This window comes from Aulonocara sp. 'chitande type north' Nkhata Bay, linkage group LG4, assembly GCF_057382095.1.
Source record: "Aulonocara sp. 'chitande type north' Nkhata Bay isolate Kocher_YH1m ecotype deep benthic linkage group LG4, A_spYH_male_GT1.1, whole genome shotgun sequence".
In the NCBI taxonomy this organism is placed as follows: Eukaryota; Metazoa; Chordata; class Actinopteri; order Cichliformes; family Cichlidae; genus Aulonocara; species Aulonocara sp. 'chitande type north' Nkhata Bay.
The window spans coordinates 2,075,426-2,092,268 of record NC_141347.1 but is presented as its reverse complement, the minus strand read 5'-3'; the positions used below and the strand labels follow the sequence as shown (position 1 = coordinate 2,092,268).

The 16,843-nt window shown below is 41.2% G+C and overlaps 1 long non-coding RNA gene across 1 annotated transcript; it reads left to right on the top strand.

The window, feature by feature from the left end:
* The first annotated feature begins 13,498 nt into the window (after positions 1-13,498).
* Positions 13,499-16,843, top strand: LOC147331705 (uncharacterized). Its single transcript, XR_015128713.1, has 9 exons — positions 13,499-13,707; positions 14,060-14,261; positions 14,373-14,522; positions 14,692-14,835; positions 14,932-15,080; positions 15,197-15,262; positions 15,510-15,691; positions 15,789-15,899; positions 16,386-16,843. It is a non-coding gene; the product is annotated as an uncharacterized LOC147331705 (long non-coding RNA).

The window sequence follows — 16,843 nt, the reverse complement described above, 5'->3', positions numbered from 1 at the left end:
GCAATAAAACAAGTTGACCACAGTATCTGTGTATTTGTCTCGTGACATGTTGGGTTGCCGGGTCACAGGAAATGGTTGTGGCATATGGTGTCTGACTGCTCGCCCATCCTGTACGTTCGTGGGTGGGTCAGGATGTTCATCATGTGGATCACTGCTGTCGTCTGGTTCAGCTGGACACTGTTCACCTCTAATCGTGGCAATGTTGTGTAGGATCACACATGCCACAATGATGTCACATGCCCTTTCTGGGGTGACTGAGTCCACGAAGGCACTGGAACCGGGCCTTGAGCATTCCGATGGTCATCTCAACTCTGGCCCGTGTCCTGCAATGGGCCAGATTATAACGCTGCTGTGGGCCCGGTTCAGGGTCAGGGTAAGGGGTGAGCAAATAGGGTAGACATGGGTACCCCCTATCACCGAGCAGGTGGCCAGTGAACTCTCCTAGGACAGAAGAATACATGTCAGTGCAAACGTCCCTGTGGCAATTGGTCTCTGTATATTTCACAGTTACTTCGACCCACCATGTCCAAATCTGTTGCTCAGTGTACATTCTCGGAAGATCCGTGAGTCATGGACAGAGCCTGGCCACTTGGCTTCCACATTTGTGATGATGTTGGCAGCATCACATATGATCTACACAGTGCAGAGTACACATATTAGCATCCGTTACCATGATGCCATCACTTGTTGGTGTGAAATGCTACAGGGAATTATGTACCTGTACATTGATGCTGTGGAAAGACTTCCTGTTCACAAAGTCTCCTTCATTTGCTGAGGGTGCAATGATTGGGATGTGGGTGCCATCTATACAGCCAATCACGCCTGGGAACCCTGTAAATTTATGTACCATTTAAGTAGTAGTTCAAGTATCACCACATCATACTTTACGTTTAGGTCCTCCTGATACCTGCAATTTTGTGGAATCCCTCTTTGATGAATCTTGTGGGTCTGTGACCGGGGAACACCACAAACGAGTGCAGGAGACGTTTCAGTGCTACTGTGACATTCCTGACTGCCCGACAGACGGTAGCCTTGGAAACGTGCTCAGCGTCACCGATATTGTACAGGAAGCTCCCGTTTGCAAAGAAACGGAGTGCGGTACAAAGAATATGTAATGGACTGAGCGCATGTCCGCGATGTGTCACATGCGTAATATATGGCCTGAGGATGTTATCCAAATAACTTATTGATTGTGCTGAGAAACGGTAACGTTCGCACAGGAAATCATCAGGTAATGATAAGATGTCCAGACGCGCTCGAATCACTCTCTCCCGGCGGAGAGCTCTGCGGAGAATTTGGGCTTCGATATCTACCGGCTCTTCAAGGAAGGGACACGCCATGTCTGAGACTTCCTACTGTCAGGTTTCCGACAAAGGGGCGGAGACAGTCAGGGTTAGTTGTGGTAAACCTGCTAGGGGGCAGGTTAGCTTCACGGCGTGTGTCGTCATAGTGACTCACTCAGGCTGCAGCTGAACTCGCTTTGTGAAACCGAAAACCCAGAGTTTTCGTTAACTCAGGGTATACTTACTCAGTTTTTCCCACTAAACCGGCTTCCTGAAACAGGGCCCTGGTTTCTGTGGATTCCGGGACCTGCTGCACCTGTGGAGCTACTTAGAGTGGCTGAGCTTCCGTCAATGCTGGATCGTGAGAATCTGCAAGTGTAGTCCGTGAGCTTAGATGTTTGAAAGTGTTTGTTTGCCACTGGTGAAAAGTTTCTAATGGCCGTTTCTGTGGTTTCCAGCAGGATCATTGACATGAGGGGACAAAGCAAGCAACACAGTATTTGGTAACAAAGGGAGCGGAAACAGATCACTATCACTGGGAGCAGACACTGCACGGACACACACACGGACACACACACACACACACACACACACACGATTCAAGGATGAATATTCATACCAGAGAGTCCTGCATTTGGGTCCTACTCTGTGAGAGTTTATATTTTCAGAGAAATACTTTGAAAATGTGCAACCAGGTGAAGGTGTTCACCTAGGACCCGAAAGAGGAAGTGGTTAAACCACTTATTACAAAGTGTAGTAAAGTGGCAGCCATCACCGATGGGGAGATTGTAGTGAAAATAACATGTCTGATGAGTTTCTCCAAAGTGGGGGTCTCCTATATAATTAAGGGGCAGGAACTAAGAGATAAAGCTCCCCCTAAAGACATAGACATCACTGCATGGACCCAGTTTTTCAAGGCACCTGCCCGTCTTTTTGCAGAAGACGTTCTTGTAAAAGCTGAGGATCTTTTACATCCCCTGGCTCCTGTGACTAACCTTAAGAGGAGCTCAACAAATGTGGGGCTTATAACAATAGAACGGGAGGTTAGAATTTGTGCAGCCATCAGAATTGATATTGCTTTAGGTTTTAGAAGCCATTAGTGTTTTTATGTATTTACAAGTAAAATCAATCATTTTTTTCCAAACAGATGCTAAATTGTGTCCAAAGAAAGGTTTGACCTGACTGTTTTGTTCCCCTGTTACGTTCTGGCTGCTACATGTTTTTCTTCTACCCCCCTCCCTCAGTGTTCGGCAGTGAGGAAGGAAACGAGTTCCTATTATTACACACAAAAAAAAAAAAAGTCAGTGGGAGTATGGAAGTATTTTTGGTTTGTGTGTTGAGAATGTTTAAAAAAAAAAAAAAAAAATGGAATTCTAGATTAGAAATGGGAGGGGGGGGTTGAACAGCAGTTTAAAGGGTTTTCTAATGTGACGTATTTATATGAAAAGAATTGTAATAAGGAGTTGGAAATGCATACAGTGTTGTGTTTATGAAATGAAACTGAAAAGCATGGTTAATACAACAGTCTTTAAAGAACCGTTAGATGCAGGCTGTGTAGCTATACCAGGGGTCGGCAACCTGCATGCGGCTCTTTAGTGTTTATACTGCGGCTCCGTGGTTTGGGAAAACTGTAAAAGTATTTAGCTGAAGTGTATTTTATTTGTGCTATTTCTTTTTTAACTTTTAGTTCTAAATGAGAAGATTATCATGATCTTGAAATTGAAAAATAAAATGATACTTTATTATTTTTCATCGCTCAAAATAATAAAATGATTTTTAAGTTATTTTTCAGTCACACTCGCAGAAGCCGGTATATCTGCCGAAACGACGTGCATTTATCGAGACTTTCAGTATGGAGAAATGTAAAAAAAAGAAAATTATCTGAAGAAGATTTAATGATGCCTGGGTAGATTTATTTGCATTTACTTCTGACGAGAGCGGCCTACCATGCCTAATTTGTGGATTGTCGAAACAAAAACCGCTCACACCTCACAGACGACAGCTTGCAGTCCTACGTAAAGACGAAAGTGACATCGTACAGCCCCTGTCCGCCGACGCTGTGCGCAGAGGTTGAGCAGGAGTCCCATTGCAAACCACGGCAGACCCAATGATGTTTGCATGAACATCCTTTTCAGCTTCTCTTTATTGACCACTTTTCACACATGCAGCTGGCTTTAGCTTTCCAGCACACAGCCCGACACATAACACAACAGCAGAGAGCACAGACTTTAAGGCGGCGAGTCGTGATTGCGGATGACGCTCAGGTGCGACCACCTCTCCTGCAGCAGCACTGCAGGCCACGCCCCGCCATACACATTAACCAGGTAAAATAAATATTTATGCAGATATTTTGCGAATATTATTCATTTTTTTTTAGGAGCATAGTGCTTTTTTCCAATTATTTTTAAAATTCAGGTCAAGGCTCTACACGCTCCGAAAGCCCAAAGGCAATATAAGGATCAGTTTTTGTTTGCTACATGGATAATTTAAGTTCAGCTTCTCAATTCATTTAAAAGAGACCTTCAACTGGATGTTTTTAATTTTTGTTATAATTTTTTAAAGCATTCAAAATGTGTTCATTAGATAAATAAAATTTAATTTACTTTGTAGCCTTTCATGGATTTCATAAGCAACACACTATAGTTTTTTTATACAAAGCATAAAGGTAAAAGCAAACAAACAGTGTGCAGTGTTATTCTTCATTTTAGATGTCAAAAAGTATTTGCGGCTCCCAGTGTTTTCTATTCCGTGCAAACCGGGTACAAATGGCTCTTTGGGTCAGCAGTCGGACGTACCGCCCACGGTACATTGGATGGTTTAGGGGACTAATTGGTTACGTACAAAAACTTATCAAAAAAGAAGCTAAACATGTTATATATATTTGGAAAGCTGAGATTCTCGTGATTCGAACGATGTAAAGCATTTCAAGATAGAATCAACATAGCAGGTACAATTAGTGTTTATGTCAGGCTGCCAACATCGAAAAAAAACAATAACAATAAGGTCTGTACTCACATATAAAGCACCTGTTAGTCCACTGGTTCATAATATTCCAACAAAAACGGTGTAGTTAGACTGCCAAGAGTCCAGGCAATCCAAATCAGTCCAATATTTAGTCTCTGAGACATTTATATGTTGATAAACATCCACTGAATGTAATAGTATTGTTTCAAAGTAGCCGGCGAATAATCCTATTTTCGGTGCTTCCTGAAGCATTAGCAGCTCTTGACATGTAAATATTCCGGGTATTTTGATCTCAAAATGGCCGCTGACCTCTGCACTTTCGATTGACACCTCATTTGAACCAATGGGTGCTTCACACAGGTGTGAACAAGCAGCGATAGCCAAACACAGCTGGTGGTCAGCGGTCTGGCCAGCCCCCCTTTGATGGGCAGTAACTTCTTCCAATTGTGGCAGAGTGTCAAAATGATTGGCGTATCAGATAGCCAATGATCTTTAAAGAAGATTGATATGCAGCTTAAGGGGGAGGACACTTGTTTTTCCCCTTATATTTGCATGCGCAAAAGGTTTTTGTCACTCGTGCGCTTTTGCGTAAACTTTCATAGCGACGACAGCGTCTGTGTTCATACAGCTAGTGATGGTGAGATGAAGCCTCATGATGAACTGAAGCTTTCCATCCAATTGGTCGACTCATGGTTCGAAGCATTGTGATGATTCATTTGCTCTACTGCGCCATCAAGTGGACAATTCAAGTGAAGCGGGCTCTTTGATTATAATGATGTGTAAACCTTATGTACATCTGGATAATGACACAAACTAGTGTTTGGTGCTTCACTTTTTAATAAACTAAAAGACAGAAATCAGATTATAGGATGTGTAGTGTTGTTTATTTATATTTTGGTGTTTATCATTTGTGATATTTATTACTGTGTGCATACTTTATTAGGAGAGACAAAATTAAAAAAAAAAAAAACATCTCTTCCTTGCTGGTTCCATCGAAGAAGAAATGCACAAGTAACTATGTAGCACGTACGTAATCCAATTCCACAACATGGTGTGATGGGGAATCAGCTGTTTTCCTGCCCATGTTATTTCGAATCTGGCGCGAACCGATGAACCAGTCCCTGAATCAGTCACGTGGTACGGACTGCCCGCGAGGCCTCGAACGTCACTGCATACGTAATCAAAGCAAGCCTCGATACGCGCTTCAGAAAAACGCCCCCGCGATTACCCGACGCACGATTCGAAGCTTCGACACACAGGACACATCACTACATACAGCATTTTGAGAGAACTTGCGACCAAAGGAGCTTTGTAAGTACAAAATGGCAAAGAGGAAAACTTACTTCTCACTGGAAGAAGTCCTCGAACAATGCACTCGGCGTGACAGTGATCAGTCGGAGGAAGATATTTCCGAAGAAGACAGTGATGTTTCCTTTGTTGACTCGGTAGCAGAGGATATTTTTTTGGATGGAGGAGACGCTACTCTCGACATGTAAGTGTTTATTATATCATACAATGATATTACTGTTTGTATGTGTGCCTTTGTGTGTGTGTGCGCCTTTGTGTGTGTGCGCGCCTGCTCCTCTGTGTGTTTGATGCGTTTTTACTAACTCCTGCTGTGTTTATATTGTTTGTTTGTGTGCATCTTTGTGTTTTGATTGTGTTCTTACTAACTCACGTCGTGTGTCTTTATATAATGTGTGTGTGTATATATATATATATATATATATATATATTTTGTGTGTGTTTTGAGGTGTTCCTGCTAACTTATATCGTTGTTGTTTTTTTGTATATCACAGACAATCATCAGAATCAGATGAACTATGGGAGCCAGCCAGTAAAAAGACAAGTACAGAGGAACACGATGACAGCATTTCGTCAGAAGAGGAGCCACATCCTTCCACTTTCCAAAGAGTTTCTGGAAGCAGAAGGCCAAGAGGGAGAGGGAGGGGGAGAGGAAGAGGGAGAACTGGCAGCAGTCAAGCTGAGATGCCAGCCAGTACACCTGAAGAGGGATGGAATGATACAGATGCTCCAGACATAATACCACCACAGCCCACCTTCAGGCCCATCAAATCACCAGGACCTCAGATCATACCTACAGCTTCATACACATCACCCTCTCCAAACAGAGCACATCACAAGCCTGTGCATATCAGTGGACACAGCACCACAGGTCGTCTGAGGTGCAGACACTGCCAGGCAAAGACACCAGTAAAGTGCTCCTCCTGTGATGTGCCTTTGTGCTTTTTGCCAAGTCGAGATTGTTATAAAGACTGGCATGATGCCAATGATCTCTAAAAAATATAATTGTAAAAATACATTTGTGTGAAAAACTATATATATATATTTATACACCCACAGATGCATATACATAATGTGTATATATAGTGAGTTTTAATGCCATAATACTTTTTTTTCCCTTTACATTTGTTTCGAAATTGAAAAAAAAACACTGTATAATGTTTATGCTCCTGTAATTTTGTAAAGTATTGACAATAAATCTGGATGTAAGAATAGCTCTGAGTGTAACCTTTAATTAGAGACCAAAATTAGGACTGTACATAAAAGCATTCAAGAATTACAGCCTTTTATGTGTTGATTGTTACAAAGGGCCATTTGGAGTCTCCAAGTGGCCTTTTTTGGGTAGCGCCTATACATAGACCTAAATAAACTTGCATAGAACACTCATTTTCTAAGATATTGTTATCAAATTTGAATTGTGGCTTGGTAAGGCTTCATGCTTTGATCCTGTTGTGTTTTCCAGCTAATACCTCACAAGGTAGGCATCTGCATGCATTCCTTACAAAAAAAAAAAACTTGGGCGGATTTTTTTTTCTCTCTTTTTTAGTGTGTTCAAAGTTCTATTACTCAATAGCAGTATGACATAAAGTGATTCTGACACCTCAGGAACAAACTACAGATTGTCTCCTTTCAAAAGAGACCAAAACCATGCATATACTCCAAATGGTTCAAGAGCAGCATGCAATTTATTTTGGATATGCCTTTTTCACAAATTTTAGGCAAAATTTGTAGGACTGCTAAGGGGTTAAAGGTTGCTGACCCCTGAGCTAGACAAATGTTACACAAGGACTACTTGGATGGGGAACCTGGTCAACATGAAACATTTGTGGGTGGGTGAGGGTTATGTTTTTGTGGCAGGATGAGAAGATGAAAAATGTTTGCAAAACAAGAATATCAGAAATAGAAATCAAGATCAAAAGGTTAATGTTTTGTATTATTAAAGAGGCAAGTCTATCAAAATTATGCATGGAAAACATGCATTCAGTGATGTGTAGAAGTAGAAAAATTCCTACTGAATGTTATCTGTAATGTGAAAATATTTAAAAACAAATGCAATAATTATGCTTTGGATATAATTGAATTATGTTTTCTGTCCAGAAAGCTTTGACCTGACTTGCATTCCCCTAAAGAGGTCCAGGGGATGAGGGAAAACAACAAAAAAGGTATCCAGGATGGAAGAGGAGACAGGGAAGCAAAATGGTTAAATTTGAGTTTCCTAAAATAAGCAAAAACAGACTGACAAGCCACTATCACCTTTTAAAGAAAGAAGGGGAAGGAAAAAAGGGGAGGAGGGAAGAAAAACCCTAAACAGACTCCTCTCCACAGAGCAGGCACACTCAACCACCACACACACAGGTCAAGACTCTCTAGCACGAGAGCTCGCCTTTCTCTGGCCTTAAGTACTCTTTATTGTTGATGGGCGTCAGCTGTATAAAACAAGGTGGCACCTAAGGCAGGAGAGATGGCAGGACACACCTACACGGGGACAATTTCAGGAGAGGGTCCTGCGAGGGCTGTAACACTATCTCCCATAAATACAAACCAGTAGTTTGTCACAGAAGGTCCTACACATTGCAGTAAGCAAACCAATTAATTATACCTGCAATCGTTGCACCACCAAATTGTAAATATGAAGTGGCAACCCCTAATCCTACCCCTACTCAAGTAAATTTAAGTAAATGTAAGTGTTTAAAAAAAAAAAGAAAGAAAAAAAAGGTACTTTTATTGCACCATGTTCACTCATGAGCTGCTGTAACATAAATTAAATGGCTGAATTGCCACCTCAGCATGCAGTCAAGAGTGTTGCTAATGACCTGCTAATTGTATTCAGGTGCAACTAGATTGTGTTTTCTGCAACATAAGAATGAAACAGTAAAAAAATGAAAATTCAAAAAAATAATTTTTGTTAATGAAGGACTGAAATTGTTAAAGTGTGTGCTGTGGCAGACAGAAGGAAGAACCCAAATGCAGGACTCGGAACACGGAAAAGTAATCTTAAAACTTCGGACGTGGCTTCTACATTCTACACCAGCGGTCCCCAACCTTTTTTGCGCCACGGACCGGTTTATGCCCGACAGTATTTTCATGGACCGGCCTTTAAGGTGTCGCGGGTAAATACAATAAAATAAAAGTAGTACCGGTACCGAAAAAAATAAGATTTAATTATAACACACGTGAAAAGACCCAGGAAAACCGAGTTAACGATAAAAACAATAACAAAATAATGCTGAAAAACCAATAAAAACCATACATTTCACACCTGAGCCTCTACTCTCGTGGCCCGGTACCAAACGACTCACGGACCGGTACCGGTCAGAGACCCGGGGGTTGGGGACCGCTGTTCTACACAGATGCTCTCATAACCCAAATCCAGTTGGCTTTGTAAATTATTTAAAAAAAATAAAATTATGAATGCTGTATGTATTTTGTTCATTCCTAAGTTGTGAGTCTACACCAACTAAAATACTTTCTTTAGTTATTAACATTCGAAATGATGAAGGCACTTAAAAAGTAACACAAAATTAGCTGCCTTTCCAGAAACTTAAGGTTTTGTGAGGGCACAAACACGTTTAGTCTTTCCCTCCTAGGCTTTAAGACTTGTGATTGGGCAAAATTTTGTTTTTAGTGTTTACATGCGGAGATATTTTTTTTCAAAACTGCATGCGTGGACAGGATTAAAAAAAACAAAAAACCCCCAGAAAATCTCAGTTTTTAAAAATACCCGTGTACGTGTGGACGTAGCCTAAAATAAACAGGCAGGATTAACGGAAGGATTGGGAACAGGTGGAAACACAGCTGGGACTAATCAAACCTAAAGACACAAGGGGCAGCAAAAGTAGATAGGCATCTGACATAGGCTCTGACTTAGTAAATGTAATTAGTACATCAGAAAGTATGGGTTCTACCTCTTTGCTTTCTGATGTTTTTTGTTTATTAGCAGCTATTTGCAGCTGCCCAGAGAAACTTTACATTTCCATCGACATCAGTTGAGAGCCACGCGCATCGAGATAAAACAATTTTGATTAAATAATGAATTGTAGAATAAATACTCCGTTTGTAAATTCCTTTTTGAATTCCACATTAAAAAAGTGATTTTTAAAAAATGCTTTTTAAAAACCTCATTTCAAAAACCATTTTCAAATTTAAAAAACTGATTTTCAAAATGTTTTTCTAAATATCTCATTACAAAAACCATTTTTTAATTCCAACTTAAAAAGGCTATTTTTGAAAATGCTTTTTAAAAACCTCCATTTCAAAAAAAGTTTTCAAATTTCAATTTAAAAGACTGATTTTCAAAAGCCCCATTTCCACGCTCCACTTTGCGTGACCATTCCCCCCCGCCTGTCCCGTTTGCCATCAGAATTATTGTCTAAAGGCAAAGAAAGATGCCCAACGGATTTACTTTACCAAATGGACCATCCCGGCCTTGCCATATTGGTCTATTTGATTCACCTTTGCATTTATTGTTTATTTTATTTTCACAAACAGTATCCCACATTCTTGATTTACAACACTTGTTGTAATGACTAACTACTCCTGACATTTTGGAGATGTTAGCTCTTTATACAGTAAAGCTACAGTGGGATACAAATAATATCAGGCTGATCCTGCCATGATTTGTTCCCCCTGTCTAAATCACGGACAAACGGTGTCCTACAGTTTATGTTTTTAAACCCATTTTGCACAGAGGCATTTTTTTGATTTGATTGCAATGTTGAATATTGATACACAGGGGGGGAAAAAGCAACTACACGTAAAATAATCACACCGTTACGCCTCTGCCTTTCTAAATGGAGGGACACTGCGTGTATATATGTAAGCTGTAAAACCTGAAGATAGTCAGATTAACAGAAACGGTATTTTGTCTCTATGGCTACGTTCACACTGCAGGTCTTAATGCTCAATTCTGATTCTTTTTGATCAAATCCGATTTTTTTTTTGTCTGCTTGTTCACACTACAAATAAAATGCGACAGCAAACGTGCTGTAGTGTGAACGGTTCATGGCCCTCAAAGCGACCCGCATGCGCAAAAGAAGACATCACGCACAACACGCTCTGTTTACGGAAGTAAAAATGGCGGCTACAGAGCGAGTAGGTGTTGTTGCAGCAGTTTGTCAATTTATGCAGTCATAACCGACAGAATGTTGACAAATTAATCAGAGAAAGGAGGACACTGAGAAAAAAGAGTCAGTGCTTTAACAATGGCCTTGTTTGGAGCAGTGGCTGCTACCTCCGTGCAGAGGTATATATGGACACGGAGTCAGAACCAGTAGTGGTGGGATTGGGATGTGAGAGGCTTCACTGACACGGAGTTCATCCACAATTTCAGGATGTCAAGACAAACACTTGAATATCTCTGTCAGCGCCTTTCAGCTAGAGTGCTTAGACAGGATACTCATCTCCGCCAATCCATACCTGTGAGCAACCGCGTTGGAGTCGGGCTGTATTGGCTGGCAACAGACGCATGTTATTAGACCATGTCAAACCTGTTCAGAGTTGCCAAATCCACAGTTTGTTCCACCGTCCATGAATTCTGCTTTGCAGTCCGCTATGTCCTCATGCCTGAGTACATTGTACGGGGCGATCGTGGCTGAAGAGTTGGCAGTTCGCCTTGTAATTTCTTAAATAGATAACTATCATATCTGATATCATATCTCACAGTACAATAATATTGAATGGGTTGCATTGTTGTATTTTGTCATGTTTCTCAGGTCTTTGTCTGAATTTCTACGAACATTATTGCTAAGGATTGTCTTATTGCATTGGAGTCACACTGGGTTAAATATGTACACTTGGGTTTTAAGGGGTATTTATTATTTTCTTCTTTTTTTGGGTTGTATGGAAGCCCCAAACGCAATTTCATTGTTCTTGACAATGACAATAAATAAATAAATACTAAATAATACTAAATACTAATCGGAAGGTTGCCGGTTCGAGCCCCGGCTTGGACAGTCTCAGTCGTTGTGTCCTTGGGCAAGACACTTCACCCGTTGCCTACTGGTGGTGGTCAGAGGGCCCGGTGGCGCCAGTGTCCGGCAGCCTCGCCTCTGTCAGTGCGCCCCAGGGTGGCTGTGGCTACAATAGCTTGCCATCACCAGTGTGTGAATGTGTGTGTGAATGGGTGGATGACTGGATATGTAAAGCGCTTTGGGATCCTTAAGGACTAGTAAAGCGCTATATAAATACAGGCCATTTACCATTTACATTAAATGGCCTCAAGGAGATGACCCGATACAAGTTATTGAAGTGTGCCGCAGCAATAGATGAGAGTCACATTCCCATCACTGCTCCTGAGGACAATCACTGTAATTATTTTAACTGCAAAGGCTGGCACTCTGTCATCCTTCAGGGCGTCGTCGACCATCAATTCTGGCAAGCATACTATGATCTGTTAATTATGAAAAATTGAAAGGAAAAAAAAACGTGCATTTGAATGGCTCAAACGTATATACAGAGCTGGACAAAAAGTAGTCGCCTAAAGAATTATGCAAGTAACCGTTTGATCATAAGTGTGATGAACATTTTGTGTTGTTTTCCTTCAGTCTCTCTGTTTTCTCCTAATTACCCACATCTTTCCTGCTTCCAGTAATCGGTATCCCTATGTATTTAAACTCACTTTACTTGTATTGGTTTTTTTATGTAACAAATTTTTAAATGATTACTATTACATAAATGAGTGATCCTTTATAAATTGTCATAAGTAATCAACTGTTGCTCAATGTAGTAGTGAACTGTTACTTTTACAAGTAAAACTACTCTTAAAAGTTAAAACTTATACTACCCACCTCACAGATTTCATATATTTTATTAAAATATATTGCATTTTCTGGCACCCATACCCAGACCAAAAAGTATTGTTTGACTGATGGCCCGTAATATAAAGACTTGTTTTGGACTTTACGTTTCGCAATTTTGCCTTTAAGTTATGAATTTATTTTGCTGTTTACATATGTCCTGATAATTATCCTTATTGCTGTTTTAGAGAAGAGCAGTGCTTCAAAGGATACTTGCAGATTCCTGTCAGAATCTGCAGATTTACAGCAGAAAAAAAATGTTCACGTTTCTCAAACGTCGTCTTCCCAACAGTTTCACAGCAGAGTGAAGCTGACCCCCCACCCACTTGAAACGTAAAGGCAAATAGGCGGAGCGGTTAGTGCTACGTTTGTGCAGATTTGTGCAGGTAAAATTTGCGTTTGTGCTGCTACGGTTTTTGAGATATTAAACATTATTTTATAGGTCATTCAAAGGTCACCATCCCCCAGACTGCTCCAAAACAAACCAAAATGGTCTACTTTTTTTAGTGCTACGTTTGTGCTGATTTGTGCAGGTAAAATTAGCGTTTGTGCTGCTACGGTTTCCGAGATATTAAAAGTTATATTTTTTGCTGATGACATCACCATCCCCCCAGACTGCTCCAAAACGGGCCAAAATGGTCTACTTTTTTAGTGCTACGTTTGTGCTGATTTGTGAGGGAAAATTAGCGTTCGTGCTGCTACGGTTTCTGAGATATTGAACTTTATTTTATAGGTCATTCAAAGGTCACCATCCCCCCAGACTGCTCCAAAACAAACCAAAATGGTCTACTTTTTTTAGTGCTACGTTTGTGCAGATTTGTGCAGGTAAAATTAGCGTTTGTGCTGCTACAGTATCTGAGATATAATGATTTTAATTATTACGGCCTACACTGTATAACACCAGTGTCTGTGGCAGTGAGTTTCAGCAGCTGTGGAGTTTTGCACTTTTTCTAGGCTTGCTGCATATTAACTTTTATTAGTTTACACTTTAGTAACACAATTTATTCAGCGGAAAGGTCGATATTTCTTTTGTTACTAGTGCAGAAATGTACACAAGGTAGGCTAAAGTTTTTATTTTTTCTGTGGCAAAACTGAGTTTCATGTGAAGTGATTCACGTATACCTAAATTATTATTATTTTTTACATACCCAGTTGGCCTCTATTATTTTGTTTTGAATTATATATGTTCATTATTATTAATGTAGCTGTCTCAGAAAAAATGAAGTGTTTGCTTTGATAGGTTGTTACCTACGTGTAGAAAAGTGAATATTCCACAGCACCTAGGCGAGGGATCTTCAACCTGCGGCTCTAAAGCAACATGTGGCTCTCCGGCCCCTCCACTGTGGCTCTTGTAAGACCAAGTAAGTCATTTTTTTATTATAAAGACAACAAGAAAGGGTTCTGTTAACAGTTTTAACAGAACCCTTTAACAGAAAAATTATTGACAGAAAAATGGAACGGGTACTTTCAAGGCTACGGGTGAAGGTGACTGGGTGTGTAAAAGCAAATATGCATCAGACTGACAAAGAAAAGAGTGTTAAAAGATTTTTAATTTAGAACTTTAACTTTATGTGCAAAACTGAACTTACTAATAACACACACTAGCCATTTGAACACATGTAACTGTAATGAACCAAATAAAACAGAAAAATGCAGGCAGCACTCATTATACTGTGTATAACACAGCATGGGGTTGTATTTTTTTCTTTTCAGATGCTCCTGTCACTCCATTTCCCAGGTCATCATAGCACTCCCACACACATGGAGCTCTCCTGCAGTATGCAGTGTAATGCCCCAAACCATCAGTGGTCATCTTTCCGTGGAAAGCAATTAATGCCCTCAAAGTGAACGACTTTCCTTGGAGAACCAGGTTGGAGGGAAATTCATTCAGTGGAAATTCTGTTTGGTTTGCAAGGTCAGTATCAATCCACACGATATCTCCAATGTTGTAGCTGTGAGTAACTGTCCCTGCACAGAGCTCATTTCCTGTGGTGCTGTCTTCTGTTTTGAATTCTGATGGACACAGAGATGGATTGGTGAGTGGCCTGAGGCAGGTAGACTCAGGTAGGCCAAGTCCTGCTTCCACAGCCGTGCCAAGATGAGCCATACCAGACTCTTTGAGGACAGAGATGGCAGGAGAAACAAATGGCACTTCCCTTGTCATCCCTTTGCTGAGGTAGCAGTGCTGTGAGGAGCAGTGTTTGGTAAAATAAACACTTGAGATGTTCCTCATTGTCTTAGCAATTACAGCGGAGATATTGCACTGAGCATCGATTTGGATCGCAGCAGACCTCAACGAGACAGCTTCAAACATTACACTAAGCAGCTCTGCTCTCCTCCTGTAGGTTTGTTGGGTCACACCATCTGTGGCAATGGCTTTCACCAGCTGCAGGACTGGGTTTTCACTGTCTTTCAGAACAGCATTTTGAAATGTGGAGCTGTCACAGAAGGCACAACATAAGCACTGAAAAAATGCATCAAATGCACAGGTATTGAGCACAGAGATTGTCGATTCCCCTAATCGAATAGGCTGATGGAGGTTTCCATTTTTTAATAATCCCACTTTCACTCTTTTGGCCCCAAAGGTTTTATCTGCATGGAGCCATTCGGTACATGAAGAGAGGTAGGAAGTCCTCTTCCTTTTTTTGGGTGGAACAGCTAGGCCCCTCCAGTTCTCAACTGCATCCCCATCAGCCGGAAGAATGTTTGTGGCAGCATCAGATCCCACAAACGGGTGAGCATCCATTTTTATTTTGTCTTCTGCATTGTGAGTCGTCATGGATCCAGAATTGGCATCTGTGACTTTCAGTGATCCCACTGTTGGCTCATCTTTGACCTTTTCTTTTGCAGAACAAATCCGCATATTTCCCTCGATGAATGAAAGATGACGAGCAATGAAGCGATCGACTCGAAGAGGCAAGTTGTCATGTTTGAAAAGGCCATGTTTTATGTTTTTGAACTCAGCTTCAACAGTGGCTGAACTTGCTGTGATGCTGGTGCTTTGGAAGAGAGGGACCATTATTCCTGTCCAGAGTGGCAAGTAACTTGCCAGTCTTATTATATGAGGAATAATCTCAGGGAGAAAGTGAATATTATCTCTATCCCCGTTTGCTGCAGCAAGTGACCTGCTCTCCTCACATATTTCTGTTACCCACTGTCGTAGGTCAGTCTGGATCTCATCCACTGAATCCACTCTCTCACTTTCCTCCGTCTGTTCATCTGGAATGATGATGGAGTCTTGAGCAATTTGGGCTTTCAAGTATTTCTTGCACCTTTCTGAAGGAAGAGGGGCTCCAGAACTGTCATCACCTTCTGCCTCACTGAGGGCCACAACAGTGATAGCACGTAGGAGCTGTTTTGCATGGTCCAAACATTGAGACCGAAGAAGTTTTGCTAATGACCTGACAAAGAAATCTTTAACACGATGTGTTTTCTTCTTCAGGCAGTCCCACTGGCATATCATCTTGATGCAGTGCGCAACATCAACCCTGATATAACAAGGGGGGAGTTTGGCAGACTGGGTTCCAAGAAGGACATGAAAGCATTCATTAAGGTAGGACTTCAGATCAGGATGAGGAGTGAAAGCCTTGACCAGAGCTCCCAGAATTGCCAGAGAAAAGTCACTCACAGCTTCCTTTGGCACAGGTGCACCTGCACGAATCCATTCTGTCAACCAGTTTGCGATGGCATTAACATCATGTTTCTCTGACAGCATTTGCACCACTGGGATACTGGGGCAATTGTTTTCTTTCAGAATACCTTGATAAAGGAAGATATGGCCAGATTTGCCATTTGGTCTCAGCAGTTTTTTCACAACTGAACCGGTTGCATCAAAACACACAGTTGGGGGAGATTTTTTTGACAATGTCTTATAAACATGCATCTGTGTTTGACTCCAGTAGTGACAGAAAAACTTGTCCAGTCCAATATCTCGGATGCTACCACTGTGAGGAACACTATATTTTAACAATTGCAGAGATGCAATGGGGTCCTTATCTCCTAATTCCAAGTCTTTTCTCTCTTGTTTGGCTTTTCGCAGAGTGGCCAAATTTGGAAGGTGGCTTGGCTCAGGATCTCCAACATCCATCAGATCTGCTGCCCTCGCTGACCTCCATACAGCTGGTTCCATTCTGCCCTCACACAGCTCTTTAGCGATCTGTTCACACAGGTTTCCAGACATGAACCGCTTGGAGTGGCCAGTGTGCAGGGAGAAATCTGTATTTCTCATGAAACACTGGAGCACCATTGGACTATTAATTGCTGGCTGTCTGTCACATGACATTTCTAACTGGCCATGACACTCCTTACAGTCGCCTCTGATGTCCAGATATTTATTGTTGACAGTTGGATGGACCTTTGCTCTACGGAACACAAGTGTACATGTATTTTTGATCTTCTTCCATATAAGATCGTTGATGATATGAGTCCAAGTGCCAGGTTTCAAAATTGTGTATTCCCTTTTTTGGGTAGGAGAAAACTTGTCATTGTATTCAACCT